This window comes from Myodes glareolus, chromosome 1, assembly GCF_982192425.1.
Source record: "Myodes glareolus chromosome 1, mMyoGla1.1, whole genome shotgun sequence".
Lineage (NCBI taxonomy): Eukaryota > Metazoa > Chordata > Mammalia > Rodentia > Cricetidae > Myodes > Myodes glareolus.
The window spans coordinates 126,632,996-126,645,258 of NC_142026.1; the positions used below are offsets into that span (position 1 = coordinate 126,632,996).

Genomic DNA, 12,263 nt, shown 5'->3' on the forward strand with positions numbered 1-12,263 from the left:
TGTTGGGATTAAAGGGGTGTGTCACTATGAAAGATCAGTTTTTGGCCACCAAATAGAGTTTTAAAAATATACACAGCATAAAGTAATAAAATAAAACAAAGCATGATATCTGGACACAATGGCAACAAAATAAGAAATCAACAGCAGGAAGACATGTGGGAAATCTTTAGACATTTCAGTCTCAAAGAACATGCTTCTATATAGCTACGTGTTAAACAAAAAATTGACAGGAAAACTAGGATATATCATTTAAATAAAGATTTATTTATTTTTGTATAAGAGTGTTCTATTTGTATGTATGCCTGCATGACAGAACAGGGTGTCAGATCCCATCATAGGTGGTTGTGAGCCACAGCGTAGTGACTGGGAACTGAACTCAGTACCTCTGGAAGAACAGCCAGTGTACTTAATTGCTGAGCCATCTCTCCAGGCCTGAAAATCTAGAAAATATTTTAACATGAGAAAACAAAAAGACCAGGTTTTAAAAACACAGTGAAAGTCTTAATCCTATAGCAACTGGGTAGAACAACTTAGCAGGTATCTTGAACCAATTGTCTAACCGGACGTCCAATAAATAAATGAGTGTGAAATTTCTTGATGGTGGAAAGCATTCAGACTGGACATTCTTTGGAGCCTGGTATTGTAGGTGAAGGTCGTTCATCTGATTCCTGACGCCCAGACCTGAAATAATCAAACAGAAACTATATTAACTGCAACACTGCTTCACCAATGACTCTAGCATATTCCTAGCTAGCTCTTACATCTTAAATTAACCCGTTCCTATTATTTTACATCTTGCCATTAGACTCTTGGTTTTCCAGTAAGGTTCTGGCATCTGTCTGCTTCAGCAGCTACATGGTGTCTCTCTGACTCCGTATTATTCTCCCAGCATTCAGTTTGGTTTTCCCACCTAACTCTGTTCTGCCCTGTCACAGGCACAAAGTAGCTTCTTTATTTACCAATGATAATAAAACATATTCACAGCATACAGAGGGGAATCCCACATCATGGTATTATGGCTAAAACTCACCTGACATGTCATGAGCACTCACACCTTCCTATGAGTCAACAAGCAGAGGATCAAAGTGACAGGAGCCTTCTGGGTTAGGGTAAGAATAATATATCTACAGGGACACATTGGTAGAAACTCAGAGAACATTTTTCTAAATCTGAAAGTTGTGTTGATGAAGTCATTTCAAATGTGGAAAAGGTAAAATTAAAGTAAAGACAGAGACTACAGTTCAGAATTAGTTTAAAATGTATCGGAAAGACTCAGGAGTATGAATATATTGTTGTAAGGAAAGATGGAAAAATCATTTTATCTCCTGAAGATTCAGAAGTTTCTGATAGAGAAGCAACTGTAATATATTATACCACTTGGTATAATTGTGTAATTACTATATTAATACATAATACGCCCAACTCCCAAGGCACCAGGTGGATACGTGGGTATCTACGCTCAAACTGGGGCATTAAGGACCCCGGCTGGCTAGTCCTCATCTGAGCAGAGTGGTTACTTTTGTTTTCAAATTCTAGCAGATCTAGTCTTAAAACATTGATACAGAATAATATATTCATTAACACACTTCTAAAGCCTTCTCCATCAATAAGTTATAAACATCTAAAAACCTGTGTTCTTTCTTTCTTTGGTGTCATTCTCACTATTAATATTTGTGTGGTTACTCTCTCCTTAGTAAGCTCCCAGCTTGCTCACTGGTGGACCATGTAGAAGCAGAATCCAAGTGGGTTTTATTCATCACAGTAATTTAAAAATAAATGAATAAATTTAGCAATGCAAAAATAAATAATATATAAACACAATGCCTAATTTTTCTGAGTAGGCTTTTTTTAATTAAGTTCAGCTGAAGAATGAAACAGAGCCTATTTGTGAAACAAATTCATGTGGATTTTCTTAGTTATAAAGATAAATACAGCCTTTAGTCACTAAGCTGCATGCCAAAACAATCTTCTCTCAGTTCTATCCAGAAGTCACCTGATCAGAATTTACAGATCAAGAAGGTATGAAAAGCAGTTTTAAAAAATGAAAGAAAGAAAGAAAGAAAGAAAGAGAAATATTACTAAAGAAATCTAGAATTAAAGTGTTGGCCCCACAAAAACTGACAAAGTCTTAAATGTTTTAAAGTGTGTGAAGAGATCTTACTTTAGAAGGACAATGGGAACCAGGGGCAATGTCCGAATAGCCCTGTAGCACAGAGAGGGCAGAGCGATGGGAACAGATGAACTGCTTGAGGAGGGAGCTCTCAGACACCAGAGGTTCAGGACAAGGATGGAAACTGCTAAAGCAGGAGAGTGATGGCACACCCGATGGCTGATGGAACAGTGTTCACAAGCCCGGTGTGATAAGCAGCATTCTAGCTGCCAGGAGCCTGTCAAGAGAATCCCGTAATCTTTCAGGGGTCAGGGCACATATTAAAAAGAAGATGACAGATGATGATGGCTAGATGGTCTTCTGCAATACTTTCAGTTCTAGACAGTCTCACTCCGCAACCCTAACTCTCCTGGAGCTTGCTGTGTAGACAAGGCTGACCTCGAACTCATAGACCCCCAAGTTCTGACTCATTACATCTGGCTTTTTGAGAAATTTCAGCTCTCCAAAGAAGCCTTATGCTGGCACGATTTGCTATTCAAGGGAAATTATCTTCATTTTCTTTTGGAAACATTCTACAGGAGAACCAAACGTCTCTCACTACAAACCCATAAAATCACCAGGCACTCTGGCCTTTTGGTTCAGACTCCAAACATGTTTTCATTGTCCTCCAGTTCCTACAAGTTAACAGGAGTTCTGCGCAGTTCACCCATATAAAAGATGAGAAAGCCCCTGTCAACTTGGTTATATGGGATCCTGAGAGGTTATCAATACCATAGCATTCAGAGCAGAGGTTCTCAACCTTCCGAATGCTGCAACCCTCAATACAGTTCCTCATGTGGTGATGACCCCAAACAGAAATTATTTTCATTGCTACTTCATAACTGTAATTTTGCTACTGTTATGAATCGCAATGTAAAAATCTGTGTTTTCCAATAGCCTTCAAAAGAACTGTGACCTACAGATTGAAAACCACTGATCCGAAGAAAGGGGGTGTACACCACTGAAATACCTGTCCAGTGGGACAGATTATATTCATTTCTCTCCAGGACTCTGTATGTTCTCTGAAGCACTTGCATCTGAACTCATCTTGCCACTTGCTTTGTTCCTGGGGATCACCCAGATGTTAAGAGGTGAGAGCGATTGGGAGATCTTTAGATCACTGGGACCTGTTCTTGGGATGATTATAGTAGTCATCCTGGGGCCTCAGTGTTCCCTAAATAGTAACAGGAAGTTGTTAGAAGACCAAACCTAGTCCTTGAATCACTCTCAGGGCAAGACTCTGCCTTTTGCATGTTCCAGCCCTGTGTCAAGCTGATGCTGTGAGCTGTATGAACCTCTGGTCTTTATAAAGAGTTAGCCTCTTTCCAGTATTTCATTATAGTGAAGAAAACTGCAAGACAACATAAAATAATTATTTAATGATAGACAGGCTAGCCGTGGTAGCACAAATCGATACTCTCAGAGCTTAGTGGTGGCAAGAATGAAGCAGGAGAATCAGTTCATGACTAGCCTTGGATATAGGGGAATTCATGGGATATAGGGGAGTTCATTGCTAGTCTTGGCTATAGAGGAGTTCGTGGCTAGTCCTGGTTATAGGAGATGTAATCTCAAAACATAGTAGGAATAGGAACAAATAAAAGCAATAGCAAAGGCAAAAGCAAGCTAGACATAAAAGAAATTGGATCATTGAACTTTCTAATACCAGATAATTTAGCAACAATGGCTCTATTTTATTTCAAAGAACTCAATGGCTCTACCTTTAATTCATTCTTCCTCATTTGTCAATGGGAATTTATTCTTTAAATTACCATTTTCGCATTTTTAAAGTTTTATTTACTGGCATTCTGCACATATCTTATATGTGATGCGCTTATATGTGATGGACATTCTGAATGAGGGACCCCGGATCTAACAAGGGAAATATCAGCAGTTCAATGACCACATAACTATGCTTCTTACCCACATTTTGCCCAATCTGGTTCTCCATCTGATGACGGCTTCCTATGTGTTGCCATGACCACAGCAACCCTAATGATAGAATGTAGTAGATAAAATCCTGGCTCCCACATGTGTTTATTTAAGGAATTAATGTCAGTTTTGTTGTCATTTCTTCCCAGTTTATGCCCCAGGCCTAAGGAAGTGTCAGGAAATGTGAACTCTAAGGATCCAGAAAACAGCAACTGCCAGCTTACCAGAGGCAGCACTGTGCTCCCAGGCTCTGTAGAGTCCAGGGATGCTCTCAGGACAGTGTAACAGGGAGAGCCCCGAGGCCTCTTCTCACATTTTCATGTAAATAAGATGTGTCTGGTCTGCAGAAACCCTTTGCCTGAAAAATCTATCAATTCCCAAGAGCACAGGAGTAAGTTTCAGAGTGTCTTCTAATCTCTGATTCCAAGTTCCTCATGAACACTGCAATTTCTCACTCCTGAAGGAAATTAAACACAAAGGATCAAATGTCAAGAGACTTGGATCTGTCTTCTTTGTTCTACATTCTGCTCTCTCCTTCCAGACCTGAAATCATTCTCTCCTTCTTCTCTCATCTAACAGTGATATCTTTGAAGTCCTGAATCCTCACTGCCCTGTGCTTTTCAGTAAAATTACATATTTAGACAACTTAGTTTGTACCTATTTATCTACCTATATATATGTGTGTTGTGTGTGTGTACATATGTATATATGAATGTATATGTATCTATGAAATGTGACTATAGAAATCACTAAAGAAGTCCATGATGAGACTATTATTACTAGAAATCTACAAAAAGGAGTTTTGAAACTCAAGCCAAAACAATGAGACCATAGTATAGGTAACGTTTGCCCTCCCGTTCACAGGATGAACAGTATGACTCAAGAGAAAGAGTAATTATAGGACAAGATAACTTTCAGGAAATAAAAGTACATCAATTTCAAGATGATTAGGTAAAGTCTTTTTTGGTAGCTGTGGCCATCCTTAAATTAGAATGTAGTATAGATATTAGCATTCAGTTGAGCATAACTGTCCACGTTGAAGGTTTCCTCTAGCAACCATTTGGAAATGGTCATGACAGATAAAAATAATTTTATGTAATCATTACTAACAAATATAAATTACAGTAGCAATTTTGTTAAGTTTGGGAAGACATGGTTAAGATACAAAAGTGCTATAATGCTCTTAGTTTTGCATCCTAGTGTTCAGGAGTGTGCACTACTTGCAGTCTTCACAGTCTTAGCGGTCCTTTCCAGTCTCCTGAGACACACCATCAGGCAGATCTTTATCAAAGCGTTGGTAGACAGCCCACTCTCTACTCTGTGTTGCACCCATGGCTTTTAACTTGCTTTCGTCTGGAGCTCCGAGAGCTAATGCCAATTTCTATGAGCATTGTTTTCTTTACTGAATTGGAAAAATGGGTACTTTATTGCACAAAATAGTCCACAGCATGCCTTCTGAAGATTCTGGAACAGCTGGGGGAATGTCAGACTCAGTCAGGCAAGTAAACACACTTTTAATACTAAGATATCATGGACCAAAAGGAAAAAAAAAGTTATTCTAAAGTCGAGTGTCAAGAAAGAAAGAATGCTCTCCCCACTTATTTAATGTTTTCCTTGTGTTTCCTCTGAATGGTGTTTGTTCCTTCACAAGCTTTTCCTGCCCACTGACTCTAACACTTCTTTTCTGGGATGACTCAACAACCTTAGTTCACTGGGTTTGTTTATTTACTTCCACTGCCATTCCTGTTCTCATCCTCAGGAACATATGTCTGCAGAGCAGACAGTGAGAAGTGAGTGTCTTTCTGCCTGCCTACTTCCCTGAACTTTTCACCAAATTGCTTTTTCATATGCCCTTTGCAATCTCATTCCGTCCTGCTCAAGTATCCTGGATTAGAAAGGCAGTCTCTGGAGTCCTGTGCAAAGGGAGCCTCCCATAGCTTTTAAATTCTCCACATTTTATGATTCAGATATTCTGAATCTAGGGTATTAAGCAAGAAAGAACAAAAAACTGATGGGGACAGACAAAGGAATATGGTGGCTTATTTACAAGGGTGGTTTCTTTACAAGATAATCATTATTGGAATCGCATGGGCACCTGTGTCTTTTCTAGTTCAGAGAAAACTATCAATTACCAGTAGACATTATACAACTGATGCAGAGTGCCTGCTCCCACCACAATGTGTGTGTGTGTGTGTGTGTGTGTGTGTGTGTGTGTGTGTGTGTATCTCATGGTCTCATGCAGCTCCTGCTACTTGTGGGATGTTCAGGGAAAAAAAAGGTTTACCTCAGAAAAAGGAACTGTGTGGTATAGGAATTCTTAAAAATAACTTTTAAAAAATTATACTCTTGACAAGATTACTGTTTTCTCATATATCAAACATGCAGGATATTCTGCCTGCTTTCAAATTTCAAATACAAGTAGGCAAAATAATAGACATTTAATAAAGATTTAGCAGAAAAAAAGTCAGTTTCCCATATGCTGTATTTTAAAGCCTTGCAAAGAATGCCTGTTTGAAGTTCCCTGACTTTTGTGTCCAGGCCATTTCGTCTCTTCAATCCCAATTTGGGGACATATAAGAAATGTACAGGTATAAAGATTCAGGAGATCAGTAACCTGGGGTGTTTTGAAAGATTACAAAATGGGACAGGTAGGGACTATGACCTTTGCTTCTCCTCTAATTTGTGGGCAGATAAATAGAAGACAACCCTGCACATCTATCTTACTTGGTTTTCAAAGTGGTCTGCTTGCCATCCAGCCTTGCATAAAGCTTTGGCACTGCAGAACCCTTCGGAATACTATTAAGTACTCTTAGGGCAGGTTTACATTAAAAATGACTTGAGGTTTGTAACCTTCAACGAAATACATAAGGACAGAAGAGTTTATGGGTTTGTGCTTCTAGGGAAGACTAGGATTTCAACAGTGGATAGCACCTCAGGGCCCTGTCCCCTCCCCAGTGCTGTGTTGGCCTGGAAACCTGGTTTTCCCTGCTACTGCAATGAATCCTTCACCCCGACCTGACTTGTGCTGGAAACAGAAGCAAGAAATGGACCTTTTTGAACTCCCTCCAAATGGGGACAGTCTTTCCACATAGTATTCCTAGACTACTAGATGAGAAGCCAAAATGTGTAAAGGATCCTCTCAAGAACATGAAGAGACAAGAGAGAGCGCCTAACAGGTGAGCTGAATACAGGAGGAACTGCCTGGGAGGAGGAGGAATCTTTCAGAACCACACCAAAGGCTGGATTTGGAAGGCAACCTCAGCAGGATAGTTTTTCCATCCAGAAAGTCCCCAAAGCACACACTTCTGGGTCCTCCCCTTGGCATCAGGAAAATCACCTTCAAGATGAAGGATAAAGCCCACCTAACCACCTCTTGGGATCACCTGCCCAGCACCTAATCACAGCTGCTCTCATTGGGGAGTGGGGAAGGAGGGCAGGGAGACAAGAACAGAGAAACTGCCACAGACTAAGGAGAGCTTGAGAGGAATCTGTGACCAGAAAACCCAGGAAACAAAAGACCAATGAAAGAGAGGCAAGGCAAGTTGCCCAGGACCGGTTGCTGGAGTGAGGAGGGGTGTCTAGAAAGCCAAGAGACTGGGTCACTACGACTTGGAGCGCCCTACCAGAGGCCGAAGACAACAGAACCATTGGGGCCTGGAGTACTTGGGACAGCTGGATCAGAAACCTCAGTGCACCCACCCGAATTATCTCTCCGAGGGCCTCCCCTTGCTGTGTCCAGAGATGCTCCAGCACAGACCCAGGACCCCTTAGGCGCGTATTCCCGTCCCTCTGCCAAATCGCAAAGCTGTACTATTCCAGCTCCCGCTTTTCCTCTTGAAATTGAAAGTTACTGAGGTCGCCCGAGGTCGTTGCAGGTTCTCCGAGCTCCCTCGCCCTCCGCAGCTATCCCTCTCTCTCCTTTCCTCCCCCATCTCCCGAATGAGGTGCTCCCAGCCCTGCCCAACACTGGGGCGACTCCTCCTCGGGAACGCCAGAAGCAGCTTGGGTCTCTCCAGGGCCCCTTGGCCATAGCTGTCGCGAAACCCGTGGTGTCCGCTCCCCTGCTCCCAGGTTCTGAGCCACTGCTGCAGCCGCCACTGCCTCTGAGCTCCAGGGGTCACTGCTCTTGGGGATCCCGCCCACTGCCCTGTACAGCGGATGCTAACCTGTGGCCAACCAGCTGGGAGTCTCCTGCAACTTTTGCTCAAGTCGACGACAGCCTCCTCAGAGCAGCCGGCGGTGTTCTGACATTTTGAAAACGTAGTTGTTGGTTTCCCTGTCCACCCGCTCCATTTCGCTTGTCATCACGCCTGTTGGATCTCAGTGGAGAAGTCCGGCTGCTCTGATTCTTCAGTGTACCATATAGACATGTCTAAAACCTAGGTACATATTTAAAAAAAACCCATTTAATATAACTAACAGTCAAAAGAAAAAGGAAAGAAGGAAAACATCACTGGGTTACTATGCACTTGCGACTGATTTCTTGATTTTTTTTTATCATTTTGAACTTCATGGAATACATCGGCAGCCAAAACGCCTCCCGGGGATAGCGCCAGTGAAGAAGTAAGTGCAGGGTTTGCTTTGGGGTTTGGGGTTTTTATTTTGTTTTGATTTTTGTTGTTGCTGTTGTTTTGGTTTGTGTTAAGCTTTTGCTCCCTTCCACTGCATTCACCAGTCGGGGTTTGGAACTCCAGTTACCTTCCTGCCTTGCCTGTCCCATATGAGGCTTTGGCCATCTCAGACTCTTTCAAGAGGTCCCCCTGAGACAGGCACACACAGAGAATGGGATTCCCCCTGACTCTATTACCCAACTACCTAGAAGAGTGTCCTGTCATGGCTGTGTGGGGAGCTCTCTCTGGAATTAGTTGGAGCCGCCCGGTCAGCCTCCACCAAAGTTGGTCTGAGGGAAAGGGGTACCTTTCAGAGGTTTGGGCACAGATGCAAGGGTGGCGCCTCTATTTGTTCCAGGGTGGCATGTGCTGTGCTGTGGAAGACCCTGGGTTGGCGGAGGGCTCAGGAGCCCAGGGCTAGCTAGTAAGGAGAACTGACTTCACTCAATAAAGCTATTCTGACAGGTCAGACCAAGACCTTGTCTGGTCTCCCAATGAGATATTTCCCTGAGTGTCCAGCTGGCAGGCAAAATCTTTGGGGCAGGAAAGCCTGCAACTCTCTGGACACAAGTGTTGTATGGAAATTTAGTAATAGCCTGACCACTGTTTGTTTCTGCCCTAGCCCTGAACGTGAGGGTCCCCTGAAAGCTCTCTTTGTACTGCAAAGCCCAGGCCAGACAAAGTTTGATTCACCTGAAAATTGCCTTTAAAAATCGTGACTGGGTGGGAGCACCAGAGACTTGGAGTCCCAGTTGGCCCCACTGTCTCTTGTATCTCGTCTTTGCACAGGAGAGCCTAAACTAAACATGTCAGGGCATCCGATTCATTATTCTTGGCCTCTGAGTGGTTTGTATTCTGTGCAACCCTCCCACCACTCAGGCCCTGCTGCTGCCCATGGAAGCAACAGCCTGGGGCTCAGAGGTCCTCATACCCACCCAGGCAAGCTAGGTCCACTGGGCACTGAGTTTCAGGGTCAGTGGGGAAACCAGAGTCAAGAGAAACACAGCTTCTTGCTCTACATAGCTCACAGGTCACTGTAACCTGGTAGCAACACCCTCCCACCCTTGAAAGTTCCACACTTGCACCAGTCTGGCAGAGAGCAGAATCCCCACCTTGTTTTAGTGTTACTGGTACCTGGGGGTCTGGCTGGGCCACTTCTGTTTCTGAAGGAAACAAAAGAAAGCAAAGGAAAGTTTACTGTGCCTTCCTTCTCATCCCCCCCCCCAGGTGAGAACAGGGGGGTAGGGTGGAAGGGGAAAGGGACTCTGGGAGGGCACATCTGGGCTGGAACATGAGGGTTGATTTATGAAGTCTAAAGGAGAAGGCATTTTTCTTTCTGCCTGGATCACCCCAAGGCCAAGTCAACGGGAATAAAAGAGGAAATAGGTGGAATGGAGCTGAAATTCCAGTGATTCTGTGGGAGTGGGTCTGGAACAGAGGTCCTGCAGGCATCGCTGCTCCTGGGGCAGCACTTGAGTCTGCCTTTGCAGCTTGGTTGCTCCTGCAATCCCCTTAGAGGTGTGACCCCTTGAATGCTCTGAGCAGACAGAAGAAAGATTTGGCTGGTTCAGCATGACTTTTTTTTTTTTTTTTGAACAAGGATCAGAAGGTTAAATGCCCTTGTTCAATGTCCCAAAACTCAAAATTGATGCTATACATTCATAAATTCACCTGGATCATGTTTTTTTGAAATATCTGAATAAAAATGTACTTAAGAGTAACTGGGAATTTTTTAAATAATGAATAATAAAGCTGTGGTCAAATTATTTTAAAACTGATCAGACATCCCTATTTTTTCCACACTAGGGCAACTTACGTGAGCAGTTAAGAGTATTGCTTTTGCCTTGTATAAATAACTTGCTTTTCTTAAACGTTTAGAAGCATCACTAATGATAGAAGTAGAAAATTAAGGTTAAAAATATTACCTAAAGTTTTTTAAACTGGTCTCTTGAAAGTTTCAGTACAAAAGGCCCTTACTATCAAGGAGTGTCATTGCAGAGTTAATCATGTGTAGGGCCCTCTGTCCCCTGCTCCTGTGGTGACTTGAGGACAGTTTCTGGTCAGTCAGCTAAAACATTTTGTTTGTTTTTGTGCTCCCTCTGCCCAGCCTGGTGATTAGTTGTAGGGCATTGCTTACTCCATCTTGCCTGTGGCAATTTCCCACCTGCCTTGGGGGGAAGCTCCTTGTGCAGCAGCTAGGTATATAGGATTTCCCCAAAGTTGAATAAACGGCATTCGGCTGATCTCCTTTCGGATGACCCAGGTCTCTTGTGTGTTCTTTGGATCCCCAGGCTCTTGCCGGGCTTGCATATGGTACAGTGGCACACGAGGGGGTAACACAGAATCGGATGTTACAATCACGTTCATTTTTAATAACCATTGTTTGTCGTCAGAAATAGCCAAAAAAGTTATGCAAATATTCCACTGTTTCTATACAATCATCAGTATTCTATTGAGCTCTACTTGGCAAAATACCAGAGATCCTAATTATTACACACTACTATCTTCTCAGAAAAGAAAGAAAGAAAACCCACAGTGCTTTAAAACAGAAGCCTTGTATTTTTAAATATCTGTGTAATTATGGCAAATAAACACAAAAAGTACTGATTTTGATTGATATATGGTGCTCAGCGATGACAAACTAGATTTATTCAGGATAAAATGTAAAGTCTTTACTCAAAAGAAGTTACCATTTAGCAAGATTTTCTAGCAGCAAGTCCTAGATTTGGATCCTGGATGCCAATTTACAAAATCTAAACTCCATCTTTAATCTCCTTTCCAGCCTTGTGAGCTTTTTCCTTTGAAGCTTGGTAAAAACCAACCTTCTAATTTTCGTTTGCATATTAATAAAATTTAAGCATCATCTTATCATTACAATCGCAATTCCTTCCTAATGCATCATATTTCACAAGATGTCATTTGGATGGCGTTGATCTTGCTTCTGCAGAGAATGAGTTTAAGAATTAAAACCCAAGTAGTCAGTGAATGAAGCTTGTCTTCTCCCATGAATTTCCCTGCCCTTTATAATTTATACTATGCTGTGACCCTGGTGTAGAGAGGATATCAAACTATTAGAATAATTAACTTTATGATCTCCAGATTGTCATTTTCCCAATATGTTTAGAGAATAAGCTACTCTGCTCAAATAACATAATCTTGATAAATATTGCTACAACGTGGACAAATGTCAAATAATTGCACACCAAACTTACTCAACACTATTTGATGATCCAAAGGGTTCTATAGGATGATACTGCCCCAGAGGGTTACTGTCTGAAGCAGGCCATCAGGGACCAAGATGTTCTTCAAATATGAACATCTATTATTTCTTCTTAGTGTTTCACATTATACACCAGGCATGTTTTAGAAATTCATTATATGTCTAACAATTAAAAACCAATTACTACACACTCTTTAGAAAAAAACATGAAAATGAAGCAAGAATACAACAAAAATAATTACATTGATAATATACTTAGTGGAATATATTGATCATCGCTTATGACAGTGTAGCAAATGCTGACTTATGGTGTAAGGTTCTGATGTACTCTTGGTGATTTTACTGCTGGTCCTGA

At 42.0% G+C, this 12,263-nt stretch overlaps 1 protein-coding gene and 1 long non-coding RNA gene across 2 annotated transcripts in view; both read right to left on the reverse strand.

Moving 5' to 3' along the window:
* Positions 1–243: 243 nt before the first annotated feature.
* On the reverse strand, positions 244–9,047 carry LOC148123567 (uncharacterized). Its single transcript, XR_015739356.1, has 2 exons — positions 8,245–9,047; positions 244–681 (listed from the first exon to the last, which is right to left on the reverse strand). It is a non-coding gene; the product is annotated as an uncharacterized LOC148123567 (long non-coding RNA).
* Positions 9,048–12,136: 3,089 nt separating this feature from the next.
* LOC146895807 (small ribosomal subunit protein eS24-like) overlaps positions 12,137–12,263 on the reverse strand; it is a 31,981-nt gene continuing 31,854 nt past the window's right edge. Inside the window, exon 3 of the transcript XR_015739358.1 lies at positions 12,137–12,259. The gene's annotated coding sequence lies outside the window, so the exon portion shown is untranslated. The remainder of the gene's footprint in view (positions 12,260–12,263) is intronic.